At 46.7% G+C, this 26,485-nt stretch overlaps 1 protein-coding gene across 26 annotated transcripts in view; it reads left to right on the plus strand.

Moving 5' to 3' along the window:
- PPARD (peroxisome proliferator activated receptor delta) overlaps window positions 1-26,485 on the plus strand; it is an 83,441-nt gene that overhangs the window by 11,973 nt on the left and 44,983 nt on the right. For 2 of the 26 annotated variants that reach the window (XM_063812930.1, XM_063812916.1), the window contains exon 1: window positions 9,153-9,294. The exons of 22 other annotated variants lie outside the window; for them this stretch is intronic. The gene's annotated coding sequence lies outside the window, so the exon portion shown is untranslated. Of the gene's footprint in view, window positions 1-9,057; window positions 9,295-10,010; window positions 12,838-26,485 lie in introns of those variants that run through there. 2 more of the 26 variants (XM_063812909.1, XM_063812912.1) reach the window with 2 other exon arrangements.

Below are 26,485 nucleotides of genomic sequence, written 5' to 3' on the forward strand. Positions count from 1 at the left end.
TTTGAATTTTTAGTAGAGATAGGATTTCACAATGTTGGCCAGGCTGGTTTCTAACTCCTGACCAGGTGACCTGCCCACCTCGGCCTCCCAAAGTGCTGGAATTACAGGCATGAGCCACCGTGCCCCGGTTCTCATACGACCATTCTGTTTTTTCACTTTCAGTACAGTATTCAATTACATGAGATATTCAAAATTGTAACATAAGCTCTGTGTTAGATGATGTTGCCCGTAGGCTCATGGAAATGTTCTGGCACGTTTGCAGTAGGCTAGGCTAAGTAAGTTATGGTGTTCGGTAGGTTACATATATTACATGCGTTTTTGACTTGTGACGTTTTCAACATATGATGGGTTTGTCCTTATAAGTTGAGGAACATTTGTAGCCATTTCATTGTCTGTGAAGAGGCCTGAGTGGATTTTGTGCTGGAGACCGGTGTGACTCAGCTCCAGTGTTGACTGACCTTCTAACCATGGGCTTGTGACTGAATGTCCTGAGCCTTCATTTTCTTCCCTGTGAGGATTAAAGTGAACCTCAGGAAATGCTGGCTTGTCCTCTTTCTGTCAAGCTGGGTTCTGAGGGGGTGAGCCCAGGTAGGAGTGACTTCTGAACCAGCCCAGATTTACAGGCTTGGGCATAGGGAGCCCAGCCTCAGCCTGGGAGCCTCATCTTCCATTAAATAGCTCCTGGCATTCAGGGGAGTGTGTTGCAGCACCCCTTTTTTTTTCATTTAAGTCCTGTCTTCCAGCCAGGCGCGGTGAATCACTTGAGGCCACGAGTTTGAGACCAGCCTGGCCATCATGGGGAAACCCCATCTATACTAAAAATACAAAAATTATCTGGGCACGGTGGCGCACACCTGTAGTCCCAGCACACCAGAGTTCAAGACCAGCCTGGGCAACATGGCGAAACCCTGTCTCTACAAAAAATACAAAAATTATCCAGGCGTGGTGGTACATGCCTGTAGTTCCTACTCCTTGGGGGGCTGAGGTAGGAGAATCACTCAAGCCGAGGAGGTTGAGGCTGCAGTGAGCCATATTTGTACCACTGTACTCCAGCCTGGGTGACAGAGTAAGGCCCTGTCTCTAAAAAAAAAAAAAAAAAAAAAAAAAAGTGCTTTCTTCTTCTTCTTTTTTTTTTTTTTTTGAGACGGAGTCTTGCTTTGTTGCCCAGGCTGGAGTGCAGTGGCATGATCTCGGCTCACTGCAAGCTCCGCCTCCCGGGTTCATGCCATTCTCCTGCCTCAGCCTCCCGAGTAGCTGGGACTACAGGCGCCCGCCACCACGCCTGGCTAATTTTTTGTATTTTTGGTAGAGACAGGGTTTCACGGTGTTAGCCAGGATGGTCTCGATCTCCTGACCTTGTGATCCGCCCATCTCAGCCTCCCAAAGTGCTGGGATTACAGTCATGAGCCATGACGCCCGACCTCTTTCTTATATAATTTTTTTTTTAATCGGGCAGCCCTCAGAATCACAGCAGATTCAGAAAGACTCCCCAGAAAAGTTCTTTCACTCCTAACTTCTACCCAGCCTCATCATCACCTCAGCAGCTCTCCTGAGACCGTTACTAAGTTCTCCACAGCTAATGGTAACTCAGCTTGGAAAGAGTTCTCTTATAGGAGGATGCTGAAGGGAGGTTGCCAAGTGGTGTGGGAAAACTGCTTCATGCTTAAGTTCACTTCCATATCATGATACTAAAAGGTATCTAACAGCTGATTTTCATTGCTTTCATTTGTGATCTGCTAGGACCACTTGATCCTTATCACTGCTTTTGGCACACCCCTCATCCAAGAGTTGATCGCAGAGGCAGAGTTCCTTGCCACCAGTCCAGTGGAAGTACAAGCCAACTTTGCTCTCCAACTGGCAGCAGTAGCTGAGCAGGCCGCCCTGCATTCTCTCCTCATAAACATGCTGTTCTCAAGTTTGTCAGAATCCAGAGCTCTCTACTCATTACCCCCTTTTCCAAACAAGCAAGCAAAGCATGCTCTTCCTTTGTTTCCCTTAATTGCCTAAAACATCTCCATGTTCATAGCTGTTGACTCTCTTTGCCTCCTAGTTCCTGTTCCTCTGGTGTAGGATTTCTCAGCCCTAGCACTGTAAACATGTTGGGCTGGATAATCATCTCTTGTATGGGATGTTTGTGCATTGTAGGATGTTGAGCAGCATCCCTGGCTTTCTACACACTAAGTGCCAGTGACACTCTTCTCCCCTCCCCAGCTGTAAAACCCAAATGTCTGCGGACATTGCAAAATGTCCCCTAGGGGGCAAAATCACCCCTCGTTGAGAGTCACTGCTCTATCATTTCTTCACTAAATACTGCTGGTCAGCTGGGTCCACTGGCGAACCTCACATCAATAAACCTGGTAATAGAAGCATATTGTTCTTACATTAGAAGTTTACCCTCTTCAGTTATCTCACTGGGCCCTTGAGGGCTTTGGGGAGGAGTGATGGGAAATGGTTTACAATTAACAGCATATTCCAACGAAGAAAGAAAGCATATGATGTCTGCACAACAGAGGAGAATGTCCACAATGTACAGCTCTTCCCTGGAGCAGTTATGTTTCTCAGGGTGTGCTTTTCCAAGTCATTTCGTGTCTGGTTAGAAGCCACCTTCCCTTAGCATCCAGAGGTGCCATGTAGACTAGGGTTGGTCACAGTGTGTAGATTGCCATTGACCTGCCCATTCCTAGTGTTTGACCTGGTGGTCATGGCACTCTGACCACATCAGTTTTCCTCTCCAAGCCCAGATGGGTTCTCAGAACCCTCCACCCCAAGCTACACTCATGAGAGGCGGCACTTCTGCCATCCTGATCTAGAGCTTGTTCTTGTGGTCCAGACCATTTCTTTGCAGCCCCCTCTCCTGTGTGAAAGCCTTTAGGAAAGTGCAGAGATCCTGATGGATTCCCCTTGACCCTCAGCACGCACGTCCTGGTATGTAGTGCTCAGCACTCCGTTGGGGGCTTCAGACTGGAGAAGAGAAAACTGCCCTTCCCTTTCAAGGACATCCTCCAAGGGCCAGAATGCTCAGTTCCGTAAAATTAACTCTCCACTGCCTACTTTTTTTTTTTTTTTAAAGACAGTCTCACTCTGTCCCCCAGGCTGGAGTGCAGTGGCGTGATCTTGGCTCACTGCAACCTCCGCCTCCTGGGTTCAAGCAATTCTCCTACCTCAGCCTTCCAAGTAGCTGGGATTACAGGCATGCGCCACCTCACCCAGCTAATTTTTGTATTTTTAGTAGAGACGGGATTTCACTATCTTGGCCAGGCTGTTCTCAAACTCCTGACCTCTAGTGATCCACTTGCCTCGGCCTCCCAAAGTGCTACTATTACAGTCATGAGCCACCATGCCTCGCCTGCTGCCTATTTAAATAGCAAGCAGTTACAGTTAAAGAAAGACCCTGGCCTGGGGACGCTGCCAAGGCTCCCAATCTGACACTTCTTTAATGTGGACCAGGGATCTGAACTGTGTTTCTTCCAAACTTTTGGAGCTTGCTTCCTTGGTGGTAAGCTAAATAGTGGCCCCCAAAATATACCCCTTTATAACCCCTGTAACCTGTGAATATTATATGACATAATGGACTTTGCACATGTAATTAAATTAAGGATCTTGAGATGAGGGGATTATCCTAGATTATCTGGGTGGACCCCTAAATGCAATCCCAAGTGTCCTTATGAGTAGGGGCCAGAGAGAGAGATTGGACACAGGAGAAGGAGGCAATGTGACTACTGCAGCAAGATGCTACACTGCTGGCTTTGGAGGTGGAAGAGAAGGCCAAAAATGCAACGAATGTAGCTTTGGAAGCTGGAAAAGGCAAGGAAACTGTTTTCCCTTAGAACCTCTGGAGGAAGTGTGGCCCTGCCAACACACTGATTTTAGCCCAGTGAAACTAATTTTGAATTTCTGACCTCTAGAACTGTAAGAGAATAAATGTGTTTTGTTTTAAGTCGCTAAGTTTGTGGTAATGTGGTAATTTGTTACAGTGCAGTAGGAAACTAATACAGGGCTCATCTGCCTCCAGGTACAGGTGGTGGCTTGGCTGATCCCTGTTCTTATTTTAAGGCGTCCCTCTCATGGCACAAAGAGAGCATAGGCCCAGCATTTTCCTGAACCAGTATTTGAAACAATCTGCACTTTGGGGGAACCTGTTGGGGAGTTCTTGGAAGCAAGAGAGAAAGCCTCATATGGTACCCGATCCTTGCTTTGGAACTCTCCCAGCACCTTCAATGATATCATGAACAAAGAGTTCTTTCAGACCAGTGAGGATGTAGGATTATTAAAATCTGATTCTAATTCCATCTTCCCCTCTCCTCTTCCATTTATTCAATAAATGTTTATTGTGTACCTCCTATGTGCTAGGCACTGGGGATGAAGTGATAAACAAAGCAGATAAAAAATCTCCTGCTCTCGTGGTAACTGAGGTGGGGGAAGTGGAGGGAGCCAGAGTTAAGTCAACAGCATGTGAGATGGCTTCAGATGCTCTCTAGAAAACTAAGCAGAAAGGAGGGTAGTGGCAGTTCCACATAGAGGGCCGGGGAAGGTCTCACCACGAAGGTGACATATAAGTGGAAAGAGGAGAGTGAACTATTGTGGGAAGAATCTCGCAGGCAGAGGGAAAGCAAGTTCCAAGGCCCTGCAGTGGGACACAGCTGAGGTGTTCAACGCATAGCGAGGAGGCCAGCGTGGCTGGACAGAGGGAGGGAGGAGACCAGGAGATGAAGTTAGAGACGAGATTGGTGGCCCTGAAGTGCCATAACAGCTTTTACTTTGCTTGGCATTTTGCCCCTTCTTTCTCCTCTCCTCCCCCTCACACCACCTCACGAGTTTTAGGCCCATGTTCCTCAGTTCCTTTCCATGGGATATTTATCACATCATACTTAGGGACTACCAGCAGGCAAACATAGTCACTTAAAAATATTAGAAGAGGGGGAGAAAGCAGCCTCCTCTTTCTGAATGATGAAAGCAGTTCCATGGCAGTGTTGGCATGGCACTGTGTATCTAGCAGTGCAGGCTGGCCATTCACTGCGAGTTCTGGGTGGTTTCTGAGAGGTTCCCCTCCATGGCCTTCTTCAGCCCATGAGGAAGTCCAAACCCCCTGGCCCGCTGTTTCTTTCCATTTCACCCCTCTTGGTCTCCCCAGTGGGACTCCCACAGCTGACTTCTATCCCCACCTGTGTCTAATCCCCTTTCCATGGCTGAGCCGGTAGATAACCTAGTAACGATCTGGGTAGAATATGGCTCCCACATGTTGAATGCATTGTGCTGATCACTACATATATCACTTTGATTCACACAACAACCCTGAGAGGTAGGAACCATTGTACCCCTTTTAGAGATGAGGATACTGAGGCTCAGACTGGTTAGGAAAATTGCCTAAAGTTGCACAGCTAATGAATGGCAGAGCTGGGATTTGAACCCAAGTGATTAAAGCCCATGTCTTTGATCACTACATAGCAAGGCCTTCTAGGAAGGATGGCTGGCTGGATCTAGTTGTTCCAGTTTGGAAAGTACCTGCTTGACTGGCCAGACTGCTGTTGGCTTCAGAAAATAGCAGTCTCTTGTTGGTCACTGAGAAGAGGCAAAATTTTGGCAGGCCTTGGGGCCTCCTGCAGAGTCTCATTCCAGGTCAGTGGACAGAGGAGGCCCTGAGAATAGTCGTGCATACTGGCTCCCTGGATCTGCTCCAAGATAGTGAGCAGCCCCTAGAACCACAAGAGACTGGCCAGCCAAGCTGTGGGCCCGGCCTGTAGGGTGGAAGGAACTCTTAAGAGAAAAAAAAAATCTCTGCTGTGATTAATCAATGGCTTCAGTCTGGTGAAGTGAAAAGAGAGAAGTTGGCCCAGATGTGCACATAGGGAGAGAAATAAGGGAGGGAAATTGCCTTTATTCATGTTCTCCCTTAGGCCAGTCGTTACCCCACGGATGAGCTCACCTTCCTTTTACACCAGCCTGCAAGAGGTGTGTAGTGGTAGTCTCATTTTACAGACAAGGTGTAGGATCAGAGAGGTTAACTCGCCCAAGTCAAACAGCTAACAAGTGGTGGAATTGGAATTTGAGCCCTGTTCTTCTCAGTTCAGTAGCCCTGCTGTTCTTGCTGATGTCACCTCAGCATGGGCTCTCCAGGTATGTGCAAATAGTTATGCAAGTGTTGCATCCACAGGCTTGTGAGCAGAGGCTGAAAGGGAGCCAGGGCTCTTGGTACTTGCCCTCTCAACATGGGCCCTGCCTAAGCTAGCAGGACTCACTATACCCAAACCAGCAGTGGCATTATATTTTTCTCTTTTCTTGCACCTTGCCATCCCTGATTTATTTTTAGAGAGCCTTTTCTATTTCTGTTCCCATTTCTTGGCTTGGATGCAGGGGCTGGGGTGCAGGGATGGCGCTAGAAATCAGAAGAGGCAGGCATAGATGGCATCTCACTGGTGGCCTTGGCTGGTCTCTGGGAACTGTGCCCATCTGCCTGCCCTGCTGGCTCCTCCTCAGGCCAGCTGTAGGCCCCAGGGATCATAGATCTCGGGTAGCTAGAGGCTGGGAGGGCAAGCGAGACAGAGAAACAGCCACACTTCTCATTTCTTTGGCTTCTCAGAGGGGGATGAGCTTCCTCCTGGAATAGAGAAGGGAGTAGCTCACTGCCTGTTTCTCAGGGTTAGGTTACGGACTTCTAGGGAATATGGGGTAGTGCTTAAGAGCCAGACTCTGTGTGGCATGGGGGTGATAACTGTAGACCCTCCACCCCTGGGGATTAAATGAGCTCATACGTGTAAAGGCACAGAGGAGGCACTCACTGAATGGTGATTGTTTCATTAGTGTCTTTAGACCCTCAGCACCCAGCACCATAGGTGGATGCCAGTCATTATTGGTTAGACCAAACAGGACTTCAAGGCAGCTGGGCATGGTGGCTCACACCTGTAATACCAGCACTTTGGGAGGCCAAGGTGGGAGGGTCACCTGAGGTCAGGCATTTGAGATCAACCTGGGCAACGTAGTGAGACCCAGTGTCTATTTATTTAAAAAAATAAAATAATAATAAAAAAAGAAAAATAACTTTAATGTTATTTTTGTCTTCCTCTTCATCTGAACATTGGCTTGCATAGGTATTAACCTGAGTCCAGTGATTGTCTGTGGAGCCCCACAGGGTACTTCCCAGTGACAGCAGCCTAGAGTGTGCTCCTGCCAGCCCCTGCCTGGGCCCTGGAAAAGGCAGGGGGGTGCAGCGAGGAATCTTCTGGCCTAAGGATGCCTGTAACCCCCAAACCTTATGTTTAGTTTTACACCTTGCTGAGGGTCTGGCTTTTGGATATGAGCTCTGGAGTGGTAGGGGTCTGTGTCCCATGGGGACAGGTGGTTCTGGGTGTTGGGCACGAGGTGATGGAGGAAGGGCCTGCCACTTGCAAGCTGTTTATCTGACTAGTAATAAACAGTGGATGACACCTTTAGGAAACTGTATTTGGGAGCTTTGAAATTAATCAGATGCCACCAATGGCATTTTTAATTTAGTTAAAAATGTTTTAGTTATATAAATAATGCTCATTCGTTATAGATGATTAGAAAATACAGATAAGCACTGAGGAGAAAAAAGTAATATATAATCACACATAAGTGTCTGCTTTGATATATGATATTTTTTTTTTACCTAGGTTCTTTTCAAATTGTGTATACCTAGTTATTTTTTCTGCCTTTCGAAATGGTATGCTGTTTAACATTTAGTTTTGTGACTTGCCTTTCCCATTTTTCAGGTGGTTTTGTGGTGTCTGCTTGTCCTCGGACCTCCCCTCCCATTTGTGGGAAAGGCATTTGGCCTGGAGGGAGGCACTTGGGAAGAACTGTCTGGTTGTTCCTTGATGTTATTGCCAGACTTGCAGAGGGTAGAGAGGTGCATGAAGTCTTACTCTGCCTCTCCCCATCTGTGTCTCTCCCTGTCCCTGTCCAGCGCCCCATCTGCTCTGCCTACTCACCACTCCTGCCTTTTTTTTTTTTTCCTTCCATACAAATCCAGAAAAGGATACCACCTCCAGTCTGAAGGTTTCTTTCTATGGCTTTTAGGGATGAATCTCTCAGGAGTTTAGAAAAAAAGATGCACAGACGGTAGATAGGAAGGGTAATGCCAGGGCTGGGGGTGGGGGTCTTGGGAAGAGCAACTGAGAGGAGGGCCTGGGTCCCTGGCTCTGTCTTGAGTCAGTGAGAAGCTGCGTGGGTGATGGGTTGGGGCGGGGTAGGCAGCAGGTGACTGCAGGGACCTCTCTGAAACAGCAAGCAAGCTGGCCAGGAAGACGCCTGGAGAATAAGGGGCCCAGATAGGGGCCAGACATAGGGGAGAAGAAAATGTGTCTCAGTGGCACCTGCTCCTCCACCCTGGCCCCACTCTTTCCATGATCTTTCCAGAGATTCTCTCTTTTTCTGCCTGATCTGCTTCCCTCACCTGGCAGTGCCCAGCCCCAGTAGTTTGACACATCTGGTATATCTGGCTACTGTGCTCTACTGACACCTGTGTGGCAGCAGCTGCACAGCTTCTTGGCATCTCCCTGGGCAGTAGGCAGGGATCCGAGCATAGAGGAAGATGTTCCGTGCATCAGTAACTCAGATTCCGTTCCAGAAATGCATCTCAAAGCAAGGGAGAAAATTGAAGATGGGGTATTTTGTGGGGAACAAGCTATGCCTTCCTGTCACTTCTTACAGAATAAAATGGGGTCTCTGGCAGTAGGCAAGGAGAAGGCCTTTCTGAGCACTGAGGGTCAGTGGCTTCTCAGGTCTTTTCTGGGCCACTTTGGCCTGCACACAGGTTGGGCTAGGAATTCATGCTTAAAAGCAGGCTGATTTCCATAAGCTGTGCGTTCCTGTGGGCCTGCCTGGATCATATCTGTTCTGCTGTGATCCCAGGCCTGGTGAGACCCGCTGGCTTCCTGTACGTCCCCTCAAAGCCTGCGCCACCCCCTCTCCCTTCACCACTCCCGAACTATAATTAAGTTCCCATGTGAAACCGTATCCCTCAGCTGACACACGCTTGTAACCACAGCCCTGGCCATTGGACAGCTCATCTGGGGTGACTTCTGGGGCTGGTGCCTCGGCCTCCAGACGCTCTCCAGTAGGTCTGAGTAGGTGGTGTGGACCCACCAGGAAAGGGTGGATCCAGTGAGGCAGGGGCCAGGCCTTGCCCAAGAGTCAGAAAGTGGGAAGTCACAGGGGAGATGAAGGGCGAGTGAGCAGCTAGAAAGTGCCAGGGGACACAAAAATGGGGGAGACAGGCAGCCTTTTGGGGCTGGAGGGCATGGACAGGGTGACTGATGCCTGAGCCACAGGCAGAATGTGAGCAGTTTATTTTATTTTATATTCTACATATTTTTATAGCATAAAATTAAGATATAGTTCACATAACCAAATTCACCACTTTAAAGTGTGTACTTTGATGGTTTTTATATATTAACTGTGTTTTATATATTATATTAAATTAATATATTTATATATTATATTAACTGTTTTATATATTATTTTAGCTGTGTTGTTTATATATTATATTAACTGTGTTCTATTAACCACTAATTCCAGGACACTTCTATCACCTAAAAAACACTTCACCTGTCAGCAGTTACTCCATCCCTTGGCTGCTAATCTACTTCCCTTCTCTATGGCTTTCCCTATCCTGGACATTTCATATGAATGGAATTATATAATATGTAGCCTTTTGTGTCTGAACAATTTCACTTAGCATGTTTTCGAGGTTCATCCATGTTGTAGCATATAATAGTACTGTATTCCTTTTTGTGGCTGAGTATTCCATTGTGTGTATATATTCCATTTTATTTATTGGTAAATTGGTGGACATTTGGGTTGTTTCCATTTTTTGACTGCTATGAACATTCATGTACAAGCTTTTGTGTGGACATATGCTTTAGGTTCTCTTGGGAATATACTTAGTGAAATTGCTGGGTCATATAGTATTCCATGTTTAACTTTTTTTTTTTTTTTTTTTGAGACGGCATCTTGCTCTGTTGCCCAGGCTGGAGTGCAGTGGCACGATCTTGGCTCACTGCAACCTGAACCTCCCTGGTTCAAGCAATTTCCCTGCCTCAGCCACCTGAGTAGCTGGGATTACAGGTGCATGCCACCACGCCTGGCTAATTTTTTTTTTTGTATTTTTAGTAGAGACGAGGTTTCACCGTGTTGGCCAGACTGGTCTCAAACTCCTGACCTCAGGCAGTCTCCCCGCCTTGGCCTCCCAAGTGTTACTCTTTGTTTTTTGTTTTTTTTTTTTTTTGAGACAGGGTCTCACTCTGTCACCAGGCTGGAGTGCAGTGGCGCAATTTCGCCTCACTGCAACCTCCACCTCCTGGGTTCAGGCGATTCTTCTGCCTCAGCCTCCCGAGTAGCTGGGACTACAGGCGCATGCCACCATGCCCGGCTAATTTTTTGTATTTTTAGTAGAGACGGGGTTTCACTGTGTTAGCCAGGATGGTCTCGATCTCCTGACCTTGTGATCCACCCGCCTCGGCCTCCCAAAATGGTGGGATTACAGGCGTGAGCCACCGCGCCCGGCCCCAAGTGTTACTCGTTAGGCAGATACCTGATACCTGTCTGCTATACTCACTGGTCTGCACCTTGCTTCACTTATTGTATCTTGGCCATCTTTGCATACCAGACATGTAGAGCTTCCTTATTCTTTTTTTTTTTTTTTTTTTTTGAGATGGAGTCTCGCTGTGTCACCCAGGCTGGAGTGCAGTGGCGCGATCTCAGCTCACTGCAAGCTCCACCTCCTGGGTTCACGCCATTCTCCTGCCTTTTTTTTGAGATGGAGTCTCGCTGTGTCACCCAGGCTGGAGTGCAGTGGCGCAATCTCAGCTCACTGCAAGCTCCACCTCCTGGGTTCACGCCATTCTCCTGCCTCAGCCTCCCGAGTAGCTGGGACTACAGGTGCTTGCCACCACACCCAGCTAATTTTTGTGTGTGTGTGTATTTTTAGTAGAGACAGGGTTTCACCGTGTTAGCCAGGAAGGTCTCAATCTCCTGACCTCATAATCCGCCCGCCTCAGCCTCCCAAAGTCCTGGGATTACAGGTGTGAGCCACTGCGCCCAGCCCCTCATTCTTTTTTTTTTAACAGTTGGCTCATCCATTGTATGGATGTGCCAGTCTCTTCTTTTTTTTTTTAGACAGATTCTTGCTCTGTCACCCAGGCTGGAGTGCAGTGGCACGATCTCGGCTTACTGCAACCTCTGCCTCCTGGGTCAAGTGATTCTCCCACCTCAGCCTCCTGAGTAGCTGGGATTACAGGCATGTGCCATCATGCCCAGCTGATTTTTGTATTTTTAGTAGAGACAGGGTTTCACTTTGTTGGCCAGGCTGGTCCTGAACTCCTGATCTCAAATGATTTGCTCATCTCGGCCTCCCAAAGTGCTAGGATTACAGGCATGAGTCACCATGCACGGCCTGGATGTGCCATTCTCCTATTCATTGATGAATGTGCAGGTGACTTCTAGTCTTTTTTGGCAATGAATAACCTTGTCATTTTACACACAGATAAACAGATTGACAATGCTTCTGTGTGATAGGTGCAGTGATGGAGATAGACACTGGGGAACTAGGGAAAGCTTCCAGAGGATACTTAAGAAAGGCTCAGGGTGAGTGAGCGCTGGTATCTGAGTGGGCCTTGCAGGCCTGGCAGAATTTCAGCAGGCTGAGATGTTGTAGGAAGGGCAAATATGACTGAAGAAAAGAACAACAGCTCAGGTGTGACAGGGGAAATGACGAGTGTTAGTTATCTATTCCTGCATAACAAATTACCCCAAAACTTAGTAGCTTAAAACACTATCTCGCAGTTTCTATGGGTTAGGAGAGATTTACACAAAGATGTGAATACCAGAAGGTGAGGATTGTTGCCAGCCATTTTAGAAGGCTGACTCTAATAGCAAGTTGCAGTAAGGATAGGATTGGCCAAGGCAGCAGATGGAGCCATGATTGTGGACAATCTTACATACTTAGCTGAGAGGTTGTCAGAGATTGATCTGAGAACAGTGTGAGCCATGGAAGGTCTTTGAGCAGGAGAATAATGTGATAGTTGCTATACAGGACAATTAATCTGATAGCATTTATGCTAGAGGGGTCAAAATGGAGAGAGATACACAGGCAGAGGCCTAGATTAGGAGATGGCTATAGTAGTACAGGTGAGAAATTCCTGGCCTGTAGTACTAAATACTTTTTTTTTTTTTTTTTAAGACAATCTCACTCTGTCACCCAGGCTGGAGTGCAGTGGCATGATCTCGGCTCACTGCAACCTCTGCCTCCCGGGTTCAAGCAATTCTAGTGCCTCAGCCTCCTTAGTGGCTGTGACTACAGGCGTGTACCACCATGCCTGGCTAATTTTTCTATTTTTAGTAGAGATGGGGTTTCACGGTGTTGGCCAGGCTGGTCTTGAACTCCTGGCCTCAAGTAATCCACCCACTTTGGCCTCCCAAAGTGCTGGGATTATGGGCGTGAGCCGCTGCATCCGGCCTCTGTACTAAATACTTTAGCTGCTTATTCTTTCTTCGAAATGACCACAAAAAGAAGGTATTACTGATTTATATTAATATGCATATGGTCTTGCGTATGGCCATACTTATGACTTGCGTATGGTCATAAAGGTAGTAAGTTGCAGAGCAGCACTCAGACCTGCCTGGCTTTGATGACCGTGCCTTGATGGCACTGGAAGTGGAAAGGTGGGGGTGACTGGGGAGGTGAGGTTTTGTCCGTTCCCTGGATGCTAAAAGGAAATGGAGGAGTGTAAGAGGTTGATTCTTTGAACCTGGATGGCTGGGACAAAGATAACACTGTAACAGGAAGAAGAGAGGCCGGAGGGAACACTGGTGTGATGAGAGGTGAGTGATTTGGGAACATGGGGCATTTGTTGGCAGGGTCCTTCCCAATTATAGGGCGAGTATAAATAGTTCCTGTACTTTGTGTATGAAGAGGTACCCTTGGCCCAAAAAGACTCTAAATGTGGAAAAAGGATATGGTGGTGTGGTGGTGGTTTGAACATTGGGTTTGTGCAGATAGTGATGGTAACTGGCACCGGGCTGCGCTTCAGACTTTCACAGCCCGTTCACTTCTGTTGAAACTCACACAACCCTGTTCAGGTTATCATCATTCCCTATCTGATTGATGAGGAAACCAAGGCTCAGAAAAATCCATTTGGTCAAGGAGAAACAGTGTTTCAGTTACCTACTGCTGTGTAACAAATCACCTGTGAAACTCAGTAGTTTAAAACAACCACCATTTATCCTTTCTCTTGATTGTGTGAATTGGGTCCAGCTGCTTGGTTCTGCCCCACATGATGTCGGCCAAGCTTGCCCATTTGTCTGTGTTTAGCTGCACTGTAATGTCCAAGGCAGCTTCTCTTTGCATGGCCTCTAATCCTTCAAGAGTCTATCCTGAACTTCTTGCAGCATGGCATCTGGGGGCCAAGACAGTGGAAGCCAGTCGTGTTGAGGCCTGGGCTCACGTCCCAGAACATCACCTCAATCATGTTCTATTGGTCAGAGCTGTCACTGGGCCAGCCCAGATTCCAGGTTGGGAACTAGATGCCACCTCTTGATGGAAAGAGTGGCAAAAGGTTTGTAGCCATATTTAATCCACAGACAGCCGGTAGTGGATACCTGGATTTGAACCCAGATCTGTGTGACTCAGACTCACAGTCTGTCATGCCATACTGCATCCCTTTCTGCTTCTGGTTCCTTGGGAGTTGCAAAGCTTGCTGGCTCTTTTGTGTGGTTGGAGAGGGCTGATTTTTCTTGTGGTCTCCCACAGTGGAAGTTGTACTAGTCATCCCCCTTTTCACAGATGAGCATCCAAGATCACTGTGTCTTAGGGAACCTTCCAAAATAGGCTTGCTCTAGGGATTTGCTAGCTTCCCCCAAGCTTCAGCAGTGATAGCCAGACATGCATGGAATTTTCCTGTGGAGTTTCCCTTTCTGCACTTAGTGGCCTTTTGATGCACAGTGCTCACTGGGTGGGATTCCTGCTGCATTGTAGCCAGATGTGGAGGCTAGCCCTATTTTGAGTTATCCCAGATGGTATCCAGCCCAGTGAGTCCCATACTTGACTCAACTGGCATATTCACCAGGGAGTTTTGGGGAAAATGTAGATTCCTGGGCTTTCCTCATGCCTATTGAATTAGAATTCCCAGGGATGGAGTCCAGGAACCTGCCTTTAAAGCTCCCCATTGATTTGGGAGTACAGCCTGGTTGGGAAACCACTGACTTCCAGAGGCTGGCACCCTCCCTCAGCCCAGTCATTTCAGAAAGATGCCTTTGAAGTCACTGATCAGAGGAGGCCACGTGGGAGAGAATGATTTGTCCAGAGGGCCTCACACTTCACAACCAGGAAGTGACTCCTGAAAGTGTCCAGGAAGTTTCTATTTGAATCTGCTCAAATCTTTGATGTTGTTTTGCATGCTTTGATAGTATCTGAGCTTTATGGTGGCCGCTGGGTGTTTTTCTTTGAAAGTGTTTGCAGAGAGTAGCAAGCTCTTCCAGCAGTCAGCAGACACTCCCTAACCAGGAGCTACTTGGTCTGATTTATTTGAAATATGAAATTCCTTTGCTTGGCTGTCTGGTTGGTATCTTTGGTGTGAAGAATATGACAACCCTAGAGATACCTAAGTTAGCACAGCAGTTGGACCTTTCTAGTCTTGTGCCTTGGACATACTTAAGGTTCACTTGGAAAAGTAGATTTTAAAACCCTGGATAATTTGGTTTGCCAGTTAAATAAACTTCTATATTTTAGAATATTCAGAAAATAAAGATAAATATAAGGAAGACCATAAAATTACCTAGAACTTTCCTCTCAGAGAATTTCCACGGTTAATGTTTTCAATGGCTATTCATCCTTCCCCTCATGACCCTTCACACCCCCTCTTTTTGAAAACCCTATTGAAGTCATATTGAATGTTACTTTTTAGCAGTTTTGTTGAGATGTAAGTCATAAAGTCCACCTGTTGACAGTGTGCAATTTGATGGTTTTTAGTATTTACAGAGTTGTACAACCATCACCACAATCTAGTTTTAGAACATTTTCTTAGTCCCAAAAAGACATCTTATAATCCATTAGCGTGCATTCCCGCCTCGATGCCCCATCCCGCCCTTACTCCAGCCCAAGACTACCACTCATCTGCTTTCTCTACCTACAGATTTACCTGTTCTGGACATTTCATATAAATGGGATCATACAATATGTGATCTTTTGTGATTGGCTTCTGTCACTGGACATAATCATGGTACTGTTTTGAAACCTGCTTTAAACATTTATATCCTAGCAATTTGAATATAGTTTTCAAGAATGCACTTTTAATAGCAGAGCAGTATTCATTCTTATGAGAATATCTAATCTTATTTAATCAGTCCTGCCAACAGACGTTTAGGTTATTTCTCATCTTTTGCTCTTATAGCCAGTGCTCTCTGCACTCAGAAATTATTTTGTTGATTTATTGGTTAATTGTCCGAATCTGTGACTAGAACAAAAGCTCTTTGAGAACAGTCACCTTCTCTGTCTCCCCTACTACTTGGCATAGTTCCTGGCACTTGGTAGGTATTCAGTTTTTAAAGTATGTGTGTGTGTGTATATGTGCAAATTTTGAATGAATCAAAATGTAAGGATATTAATAAATGTTGCCATGTTGCCAAATTCTAGAAAGTTGTACTAATTTACCCTCTCACTGCAGTATAAGGGTACCTGACTCCCTGTTCCTTTGAATCTGGGTTAATTTGTACAGGAAGTCCTGTGATCTTTTGAATGATGATATTCTCTGACCTGTCAACCAGTTAGTTTGGGAATTGATGCTGTCTGTGTCCTGACCCTGTCTGTGGGCCAGGAAGGGTCTGGCTGTTGGGAAAGATGGTGGTGTGTGGGAGCTCTAGCTGCCCGGGTCCTCATTGTGGCTCCGTGGTATTGTATGGTTTCCTGTTGCCCTTAGAAAGGCTGCATCGTGTTGTCTGGCCACTTCCTCTGTTGTGTGCAGGCATGTTGGGGAGTGAGTAGAGTTGGGTGGATAAAGTATGTGTAAGAAGATACTGGTTATGGCTGCTGATTGGAGTGCCTTTTGAAGTCGTCAGGAGAGATGTCACTCTGGAAGTTCAGTGTCTTCAAAAATAGAAATGAAGAAATGCTTCCAGGAAGTCTGATGCAACTGGCCCAGTCTGCCCCCATCTGAGGGTGGTGGGCACCCACATGGCTGGTAAACGCTTCATGAGTCACCCACTGGCCACAGTCCCTGCTCCTCTCCACACACTTCCTGTCTGGAAAAGCCTGCTACCCACCCATGGTGAAGAGTCACCCCAGAGAACTTGCCAGGGATGCAGGGCAGGTCTTCCCAGGTCACAGCAGCAGCCTCTCGCTCATGGGTTTCACAGCAGTTCTTCTCCCCAAGATGAGTTGTGGTGACTGTTTTTTAGATAAATATGTGGAATGGATGGTTGGGATTGGAAAAAAAAAGAGCGGCTAGATGGCAAGGCAGCTCTTGTGTGTAGCAGGGAGCTCACACGAGCCCCATGGTGGGGCAGTTAAGGCCCCAGAATTCACCTTCTCCAGCAGCTGGCTGCTCATTCTTTTCTTCTTCTCGTGGTTTTCCCATCACATTTCCCTTGGGGTTTCTTCCAGGCCTTCCCCTACTCACCCCACACCCTCTCAGAAGATGCTGCCTCATGTAACTTTGCCAAGCGCTCAAGCATTACAGATGCCTTTACCTTCTTTTCTTTGCATCTTAGAAATCACTCACATGTTGGTCTCTCTCACATAATTGCTCTTTATTATTACTTCAGTGGTTGCCAAGTGCCTACTCTATGCCTAGTACCTTGTTAGACTCTGGAATGATGCAGAAGAAAGAGACTGGACCCTGCCCCCTAGGAGGGTAAATGTCTGTTCTCCCATGGTCTCCGTTTCCCTTCCTCTCTGACTGCGCCTTTGCTGCCCTGGTTCCTCTTCCTCTTTCCACTGCCTGAGTGTCAACATTCTTCAGGCTTCTGCCCTCTCTCCTCTCCCTCCACGCACTTGTCCCTTCCTATGGCTGTGACCATCTGCTCTTATAGCTACCAAATACTAAAGTTCTTTTCTCCTGAAAACCAGGTCCCCGTGTCCACCTGCCTGCTGGAGTGTGCAGCCTTAAAAGCAGAGTCCATCTTTGTCTCTGCTCTTTGCATATCCCCTTTCTGTTAATAATCTGTCATTCTCTCAGTTTCCCGGAGCCTTACTGACAGCTTTAAACCTCATTCCTCTGCCATGCACAGGTCGTTCCTCCCGTTCTTTTGAGTGTTTCTCCCCACTGATTTTCCTGCCTGTAGTGAGTTGGATGGTTGCCCCTCCAAAAGATATGTCCAAGTCCTAACCCCTAGAACCTGTGAACATGACCACCTTGTTTGGAAAAAAACTCATTGCAGAGATTCTTTCCTATGCTGCAGACGTACATGAACCTGTGCTCATTGGCCTCCTCTCTGGGCCTGGCCTTGTTGGTCTCTGGCTTGAAATAGTGACTGTACTTCTAGTCCACACAATGATTACATATTTATTACTCTGTTTGAGCTTCCCTAGTCCAAAGGCAAAGTTCACTGCCTGCCCTCTCCACTAACTCCTAGGTCAGACTTGCTAGGTTGTGTGCACGGCAGCTACAAGTGTGGTTTCTAAGGTGGGTCTGGGTTTGAATCCTGGTTCTGTCATTTATTAGCCAAGGGCCTTTGACAGATTGTAACCTTTCTGGGCTTCAGTTTCCTCTTCTGGAAAATGGGGCTAATGGATTGTTGTGAGAATTAGATTGCATAGTGTCTAGCACTGTGCCTGACACTCTGAGCTTTATTTTTATTTATTTTTATTTTTTGAGACGGAGTCTCGCTCTGTTGCCTAGGCTGGAGTGGAGTGGCATGATCTCGGTTCACTGCAACCTCCACCTCCCAGGTTCAAGCCATTCTCCTGCTTCAGCCTCCCGAGTAGCTGGGTTTACAGGCTCCCGCCACCATGCCCGGCTAGTTTTTGTATTTTTTAGTAGAGACGGGGTTTCACCATGTTGGCCAGGTTAGTCTTGAACTCCTGACCTCAGGTGATCTGCCCACCTTGGCTTCCCAAAGTGCTGGGGTTACAGGTGTGAGCCACCACGTCCAGCCCACTCTGAGCTTTATAACCAGACAGATTCTGTGGCTAGCCAAATTGCTCAACCTATACTTGGAGGATCCCAAGCTTGGATGAGTGTAAGAGCTGTGACTTAAATCCAGCCTACTTGTATGTCATTCTGCCACAGTTGTCTTTGTCTCTCCACAGTTTGTCCTGGAGCTGGGCATGGTGGGGGCTAAGACAATGGATTACAGAGCTACAGGTCTAGGAGGGCATGTGGAATTATGCCTATATGAGATAGATGACAAAGTGGGTAAGAGCATGTGCTCTGGAGTTAGACCTGGGTTCAGATTCAGGCTCTATGACCCTATCTCAGTGACCTTGGGAAACTTTTCTTTGCATCTCTGGGCCTCAGTTTTCTCATCTGTAAATTGGGAATAACAATGGTTCATACCTGTCTTAGTCTGTGCTGCTATAACAAAATTCCTGAGATGGGTAATTTATAAACAAAAGAAACTGATTTCTCACAGTTCTGGAGGCTGGGAAGTTCAAGATCAAGGCATTGGCAGACTTGATGTCTGGTGAAGGCTGCTGTCCACTTCCAAGATGGCACCTTGTTGCTGTGTCCTCCAGAGGGGATGAATGCTGTGTCCTTACATGGTAGAAGGGTGAAAGTGGCCCAGCTAGTTCCCTGGAGCCCTTTTATAAGAGCACTAATCCATTCCTGAGGGCAGAGCCTTCATGACCTAAACACCTCCAAAGGCCACACCTCTTAATACCGTTGTATTGGGGATTAAGTTTCAACATGAATTTTGGAGGGTTCACAACATTCAAACCATAGCAATGTCTTTTAGAGTAATCGGGATGATTAAATGAAAGAATGCCCATAAAACATTGAACACATGCCTGACTCTTTGTAAACAATAATTATTAGGTATCGCTATTATAGAGACCAGCTTCTGCTGTGGAGAGTGTTAAGTGCCTTGATGCCACAAGCCACTGGACACGCAGCTGCATGGATCAATGTACCCCTGTAATTATGTAACAAGGGGACATGGAGAAAAAAACATTTCCAGTGTTGCCTCCTCTGTAACATGATTGTACCCCTAAACTGCACAGAGGAGCTTTCTGTTCTTTGAACTCCATAGCTGTTGGTACTTCTCTTGTGGGGTTTGCCATAGTCTGTCTTATACTATGACTGTTCTTCACTCTACAGTACATTTCTTTCTTTCTTTGTTTGTTTCTTTCTTTTTTTTTTTGAGACAAAGTCTCCTTGTGTCACCCAGGCTGGAGTGCAGTGGTGCAATCTCAGCTCACAGCAGCCCTGACCTCCCCAACTCAAGCAATCCTGACACCTCAGCTTCCCAAGATGCTGGGACTGCTGGCATGTGCCACCACACCTGGCTAATTTTTTTTTGTATTTTTTGTAGAGATGGGATTTCACCATGTTGCTCAGGCTGGTCTTGAACTTCTGGGCTCAAGCAGTCCACCCATCTCAGCCTACCAAAGTACTGGGATTGCAGTGTGAGCCACCACGCCTGGCCTACTGTATGTTTCTTGAGGTCAAGATTGGGCACTGGGTAACTGATTACTTGAATTGAACCTTGGGATTCAGCCAGTGAAAGTGGTCCACCTGGCAGTAGTGAACCTCTGGCTCCTGACCTCTGCTGCTAGTGAATCTGTTTGTCCTATGGCTGCACAGACAGGGTTTCCTGCCTCCAAAGAGCTTTTCCACTCTGTACACGGGACCTGAACCGGCTCCAGAAACCTTCGAGCCTGGCACCACTTTTCACATCACCCAGCAGGAGCAGAACTTAGATGGACCAGGCATAGATGGGAAACATGGGTTTATTGCTAAGGTCATGGTTAGTTCTCAGGCGGGGCGGGGGGGGGGGGGGGGTTTAGTGGGCAATTGCTTTTTGGATTTTTGTTTTGTTTTAGAAGTAAAAAATATGGGCCAGGTGCAGTGGCTCATGCCTGTAATCCCAGCACTTTGGGAGGCCGAGGTGGGCGGATCACAAGGTCAGGAGATTGAGACCATCCTGGCTAACACGGTGAAACCCCATCTCTACTAAAAAATATAAAAAATTAGCCGGGCATGGTGGCAGGCACCTGTAGTCCTAGCTACTAGGGAGGCTGAGGCAGGAGAATGGCGTGAACCCGGGACACAGAGCTTGCAGTGAGCTGAGATCGCGCCACTGCACTCCAGCCTGGGCGACAGAGCGAGACTCTGTCTCAAAAAAAAAAAAAGAAAAGGAAAAATATGTACATTTTTAATAGTGGTAGTAAGAATTTTCTGTAACTACTTACGGGACATCTTCACTGAGGGGTCTCCAGAGCTCCTAAAACTCAACACTCCCCCAGTGATTCTTACATTTTCCTGCCAGACTTGCTCTTCTTCCCACAATCCCCACCTTAATGGAATCATCCACATCCGCCTGGTCACCTGACAGTTGCCCTCTATTTCTTTATTCTCCTCAGCCTCTTTTAATCAGCCACCAAGTCTTGTTTGTCCTTCCTCCCTAATGTCACTCCTGTTTTTTGCCGTGAGGTCTGATGGCACTAGTGCTGCCTGGGGTTGCTACTGCCTCATCTCTTCAACCTTTTTGTGTCATGATGTTTAGGAGTTTCTTTCATAAACAGAATGTGGCTGGATTTAAATCAAATCTGGCAATCTGTCTTAAGTAATTTATGTACATTTTTGGGATTTAACTTAACGTATTACTGTATTATATTCTTTAGTACTTTCCATGTATTTCCATTTTTGCCTATTTTTCTCCTTCTGAGTTTTTTTTTTTTTTTTTTTTTTTTTTTGGAGATGGAGTCTTGCTCTGTCACCCAGGCTGGAGTGCAGTGGCGTAATCTCAGCTCAGCGCAACCTCTGCCTCCCAGGTTCAAGTGATTCTCCTGCCTCAGCCTCCCAAGTAGCTGGGACTACAGGCGCGTGCCACCACACGTGGCTAATTTGTATTTTTAGTAGAGACAGGGTTTTGCCATGTTGGCCAGGCTGGTCTTGAACTCCTGACCTCAGGTGATCCACCCACCTCGGCCTCCCAAAGTGCTGGGATTACAGGCATGAGCCACTGCTCCCGGCCCGGAATTTTCTTTATTTCTATACATTTTACTTCTGTTGTTTTTTTCTTTTTTTGAGACAGGGTCTAGCTCTTTTGCCTAGGCTGAAGTGCAGTGGTGTGATCACAGCTCACTGTAGCTTTGACCTCCTGGGCTCAAGCAATCCTCCCACCTCAGCCTCCTAAGTAGCTGAGATTATAGGTGCACACCACCATGCTCAGATAATTTTTAAAAAAATGTTTTCTAGAGATGAGATGTTACTGTGTTGCCCAGGCTGGTCTTGAACTCCTCACTCAAGCTCTCCTCCCACCTTGGCCTCCGAAAGTGCTGGGATTACAGGTATGAGCCACCTTACCTGGCCTTTATTTCTGTTCTTACTCCAACATTTTCTCATCTTTTCTCCCATCCTTTTACTTAGAAAAATGTTAAAATTAGAGGAAATAGTACAATGAACATCAGTATTCTCTTTAATCTTATTCAATTAATATATTTCTCTGTATATGTATATATGCTTTTGTTTGGAATCATTTGAAATTAAGTGCGGATTTGTTCTCCATTTTCTTGCTCAGGATTTGGTGTGCTGCTTCTATCTGAGGACTCATTTATAAAAGAAAAAACAAAGAAAAAGCCTTTTTACTTTAAAATGATTGTAGATAAACTTAGCTTTACACAGAGTTTCTGTATTCCTTCACCCAGCTTCCCCTAATGTTAATCTCTTACATTTAATTCTTTCTTAAGTTCTGGAAAATTTCAGCCATTGCCTCTTTGGCTTTCTCGTTTTCTCTACAGTGGCCTCTGGAATGCCTCTTAGACATATTGTTGAGCATTTTACCACCAAAGTCTCTATATTTGTTCTTTCTGTGTTCCTTTATCTGTTTAATCATCTAAGTTTTCTTGTATAGTTTCTTTGAGACTGTCTTATTTCTGATTCTTGGGATGCTACTTCTCTTTTTGTGTCTGAGGCTTGCCCCTCTTGGTGGTTTATTTCCTTGTGTGGTTTGTAACTGTGGGTGTGAGTTCATCTCCAGGAGGGATTCCCTTTTCTGGCTGAGACTTGGGTCCTGAATTATCAAAGTATACCTCAGAGCAGCTTGTTTGCCTCTGGCGGGGCCATGAGTGTTTCAGTGGTCCTGGCTCAGTTTTTATGTTCACTGCTTAGTGCGGCACCCCTTCACTACCCTAGTAGTGTAAGTTCAGTTTTATATCCATGGGCAGGACTAGCTTGGTGGCTTAAGAAAGGGTGACCTCCCGCCGGGCACGGTGGCTCACACCTGTAATCCCAGCACTTTGGGAGGCCGAGGCAGGGGGATCACGAGGTCAGGAGATTGAGACCATCCTGGCTAACGCGGTGAAACCCTGTCTCTACTAAAAATACAAAAAATTAGCCGGGTGAGGTGGTGGGTGCCTGTAGTCCCAGCTGCTGGGGAGGCTGAGGCAGGAGAATGGCATGAACCCGGGAGGCAGAGCTTGCAGTGAGCTGAGATCACGCCACTGCACTGCAGCCCGGGCGACAGAGTGAGACTCCGTCACAAAAAAAAAAAAGAAAGGGTGACCTCCCACCCATACCTGACCCACAGAGCCTTGGAGAAGTGTTCAGCTTCTTGTTGCTTTCCTTTACTGGGCAGCCCTTTGAGGCTCTCTTCTTGATACTGGGGCTCAAAGCCACAGGCAGGCTTTAAACTGCTTCATATGTGGGTGCGAAAGTCCACAGGCCATTGTGGTGTCAGTTCCACTCACTGTTTATGTTTCAATTCTTCTCGCACATAGGGCATTTCTCTTTCCAATTTGGCTGCATGTCTACGGACGTCATTTGTTTTATTTTATCTGGTATTTCTCTGTGATAGTGGTGGAAAGGGGAAGCTCTTTCACGTTAATTTAGTCCCGTATCCTACTGAAAGTTTGTTCAAATGCTTAGCGTGTCATATGAAGCTTTTCATGATGCAGCCCATTCTACCTCTCCTGCATAAACTTAGCTCTTAAATTTTACACTTCAGCAAATTGAACTATTTGCATACCATGTACTGTAATGTTTAAAAGCACAGGTTTTAGGGTCCAACTCTTTGGCTTGGAACCTGTCTTTTCATAAGGTATGATTTTGGACAAGTTACTTATCCCTTCCATAACTCAGCTTTCTCATCTGTAAAATGGCAGCGTCAGGCATGCAGTAACCCTGATCCCTGTTGGCTCCCTCTGTGGTTGCTGCCCCCAGCAGTTGAGGCTGCCAGGCCTCTACGCAATTGCACTGCTTATTCCTTCCCTGGAATTGCCTGTCTCCCCTCCTCTCCTTGATCCCTCCCAGGAGAGCAGCCTTTACTCCTTCAGAGCTTGGGGTCTCTGTCTGTAGTAACTATCCCTCTGTGGGTCGCTGCTTGTTTACGTATCTTTTTTTTTTTTTTTTTTTGAGACAGAGTGTTGCTCTGTCGCCAGGCTGGAGTGCAGTGGTGCGATCTTGGCTCACGGCAACCTCTGCCTTCTGGGTTCAGGCCATTCTCCTGCCTCAGCCTCCCACGTAGCTGGGACTACAGGCGTGCACCACCATGCCCAGCTAATTTTTGTATTTTTAGTAGAGACGGGGTTTCACCCTGTTGGCCAGGATGGTCTCCATCTCTTGACTTTGTGATCCGCCTGCCTCGGCCTCCCAAAATGCTGGGATTACAGGCATGAGCTACTGCGCCTGGCCACGTATCTCCTTTTTTCAGCCGACTCTGACCCCCTTGAGAGCAGGGTCTTGTTTTTCTTGGTACTTGAAACTCCTTACGTTCTACCTGTCATTTGGTGGGCATTCAGTGTTGGTAGTTTAATTGCATTGAATTTCTCTGGCTGAGTAGAGGCAAGTGCTGGGAGTGGTATGGGACGCAGAGGCAGGGAGTGACAGCAGGAAAGCTTGTTTCTTTGGCACATTTTGTGCCAAGTTGATGGAAATGTGAATCAGTATGGCTGGGACACAAGGTAACAATTCTTAGTCTAGCTGAGGATGCCAGAGACTTAAAACAAGCCAGTGGCCAGAAAAAGCCACTAAATCTTGCAAATTAAAGTGGTTTCCAGCCTTAAGAATGCATGCCCCACATTCCCTTCCCAAACTCAGCATCTCTGAGTGCCAGGTGGAGGAATACAAACTAATTATAATCCTAGTGGGCCCTGAGAATCTTTAATTTTAGAATAAGGCTGCACTTCTGAAAGGCACAGTTGCTTTAGGAGTAGGTGACTCTGTATGCCCGGGGCCTCCAAGGAGACCAGGATGTGAAAACTCAGTACCTGGCATTTAGAGCTGTGTCACCCATCACTTCCGACCTTGTTAAGATTTCTACCCTACTGCGACTTAACAACTAGAAAGGGCAGATGAGATAGTTCCGGGGCAGAGCTTAATGGCCTGTGTCATCCTCCTCAGCTTTGCCTGAATTCTCTGGACTCTTGGGACTCTATCATAGGAATATTCTCAGAAGAGAAGGCAATTGAACCTTTAAAGATCCCCAGATTATCCATCAGATAACAGTCTCATGAGAGTGATGAACAATGACAGCACCAACTCTCAATTCCCTTGGCTGGAATTTCAGGAATCAGCTTGAACTCAGAGGTGGGCACAGGGTTAGGGCTTGGAGTAGGCATCTTTTCTTTCTTTTTTTTTTTTTCTTTTTTGAGATAGAGTCTCACTCTTGTTGCCCAGGCTGGAGTGCAATGGCTCAATCTCTGCTCACTGCAACCTATGCCTCCTGGTTTCAGGCGATTCTCCTGCCTCAGCCTCCCGAGTAGCTGGGGTTACAGACATCCGCCACCACGCTCGGCTAATTTTTGTATTTTTAGTAGAGATGGGGTTTCACCGTGTTGCCCAGGCTAGTCTCGAACTCCTGACCTTGTGATCTGCCCACCTTAGCCTCCCAAAGTGCTGGGATTACAGGCGTGAGCCACCGCGCCTGGCTTGCAGTAGGCATCTTTGCCCAACCCATGTGAATCCCATTAGTTCTTTCTTGACAGCTCTCAGTCTGTGGTCATATATTAAGCAACTATGTGTTCAGTACTGTGCTGGGTGCTATTGCTGAAGATACTGAAATAGTAATGCCACAAGTCCCTCTTCTTAGAGAGGAGAGCTTGCAGTCTAGTTGGAGAGAATTCCTAGCACACAGAAAGCTGCAACCAGTGGTGCCCAACAGTAATGCTGTCTGATGCCACTGCATGCAAGTGTGTCCCTTTGACAACTTGGTGCTTTTGCCCAAAAGGAGCTGTTCTTTTTCTGAGGCTTGGACTATTGGTTTGTTTTTTCTCAGATGACTTGCTGGCACTCTTACAGACTGGTCTGAATTAACTAGGACTACCTTTTATCTGTTTCTGAGGAATAGCCCCAAATATGCTCTCTCTTGGTCTTTATGAACTTTTCCTTTCTTCCATTTCTCCAAATTATGATAGATTAACTTTGCAGTGTCATCTGCTAATCTCCAAGGTCTTCTAGGGGCACGTCATCAGCAGTTGCTGCTTTTGAGGTATCAAGGTTTGTCCTGTGGACTCTCAGATAGTTTCTTTACCTGTTCAATGAATCTGATTTTCCATTTTTCTAGGAGAGTGTATCTCAAAGTGATTGCTGAATCAGAATGTCTGGGAGTGTGACTTGGAATCTATTACTGAAGATTAGAGGAAAATGTAGCAAATTGTGATCTGAAGCATTTATGGATGGATTGATGGATTCATGGATAGGGATTCTGACTGAGTTAGGTAGTCTATAGTCTCAGACAGTTGTGGAAGCTCCATTAGGTCATGAGCAACCCAGGCTCCTTCCAATTCCGTGCCCTGCCATTCTTAGGGTGTGGCTGCTGTCCTCATGGTCCAAAATGGTTGCCGTGGTTCCACATCTCACAGTGAGATAGAAGAAGACAGAAGAATGATGTCTCACCTCCCTTCTAAGGAGACTTCAACAAAGCCTGCCTCTACCACTTTCTGTGACTGAGGGAAAGTTAATTCATATCTCAGAGCCAATTAACCTCGTGGGTTTTTTTGTTTGTTTTTTGGTTTTTTTTTTTGAGACAAGGTCTTACTTTGTCGCCCAGGCTGTAGTGCAGTAGCACAATCTCGGCTCACTGCAGCCTCGACCTTTCGGGCTCAAGCAGGGCTCCTCCCTGCTCAGCCTCCCGAGTAGCTGGAACTACAGGCACATGCACCACACCCGGCTAATTTTTAAATTTTTTCGTAGAGATTGGGGGTCTTGTTATGTTGCCCAGGTTGGTCTCGAACTCCTGGGCTCAAGTGATCCTCCTGCCCTGGCCTCCCAAAGTGCTGGGATTACAGGAGTGAGCCACTGCACCCAACTAGTTACCTCATTTGTAAAACAGGCGTGGTAACACTTAGTGCAGGAGCAAGAGGATCAGGGAGCAC

This window comes from Pan troglodytes, chromosome 5 (assembly GCF_028858775.2).
Source record: "Pan troglodytes isolate AG18354 chromosome 5, NHGRI_mPanTro3-v2.0_pri, whole genome shotgun sequence".
NCBI classification, from domain to species: domain Eukaryota; kingdom Metazoa; phylum Chordata; class Mammalia; order Primates; family Hominidae; genus Pan; species Pan troglodytes.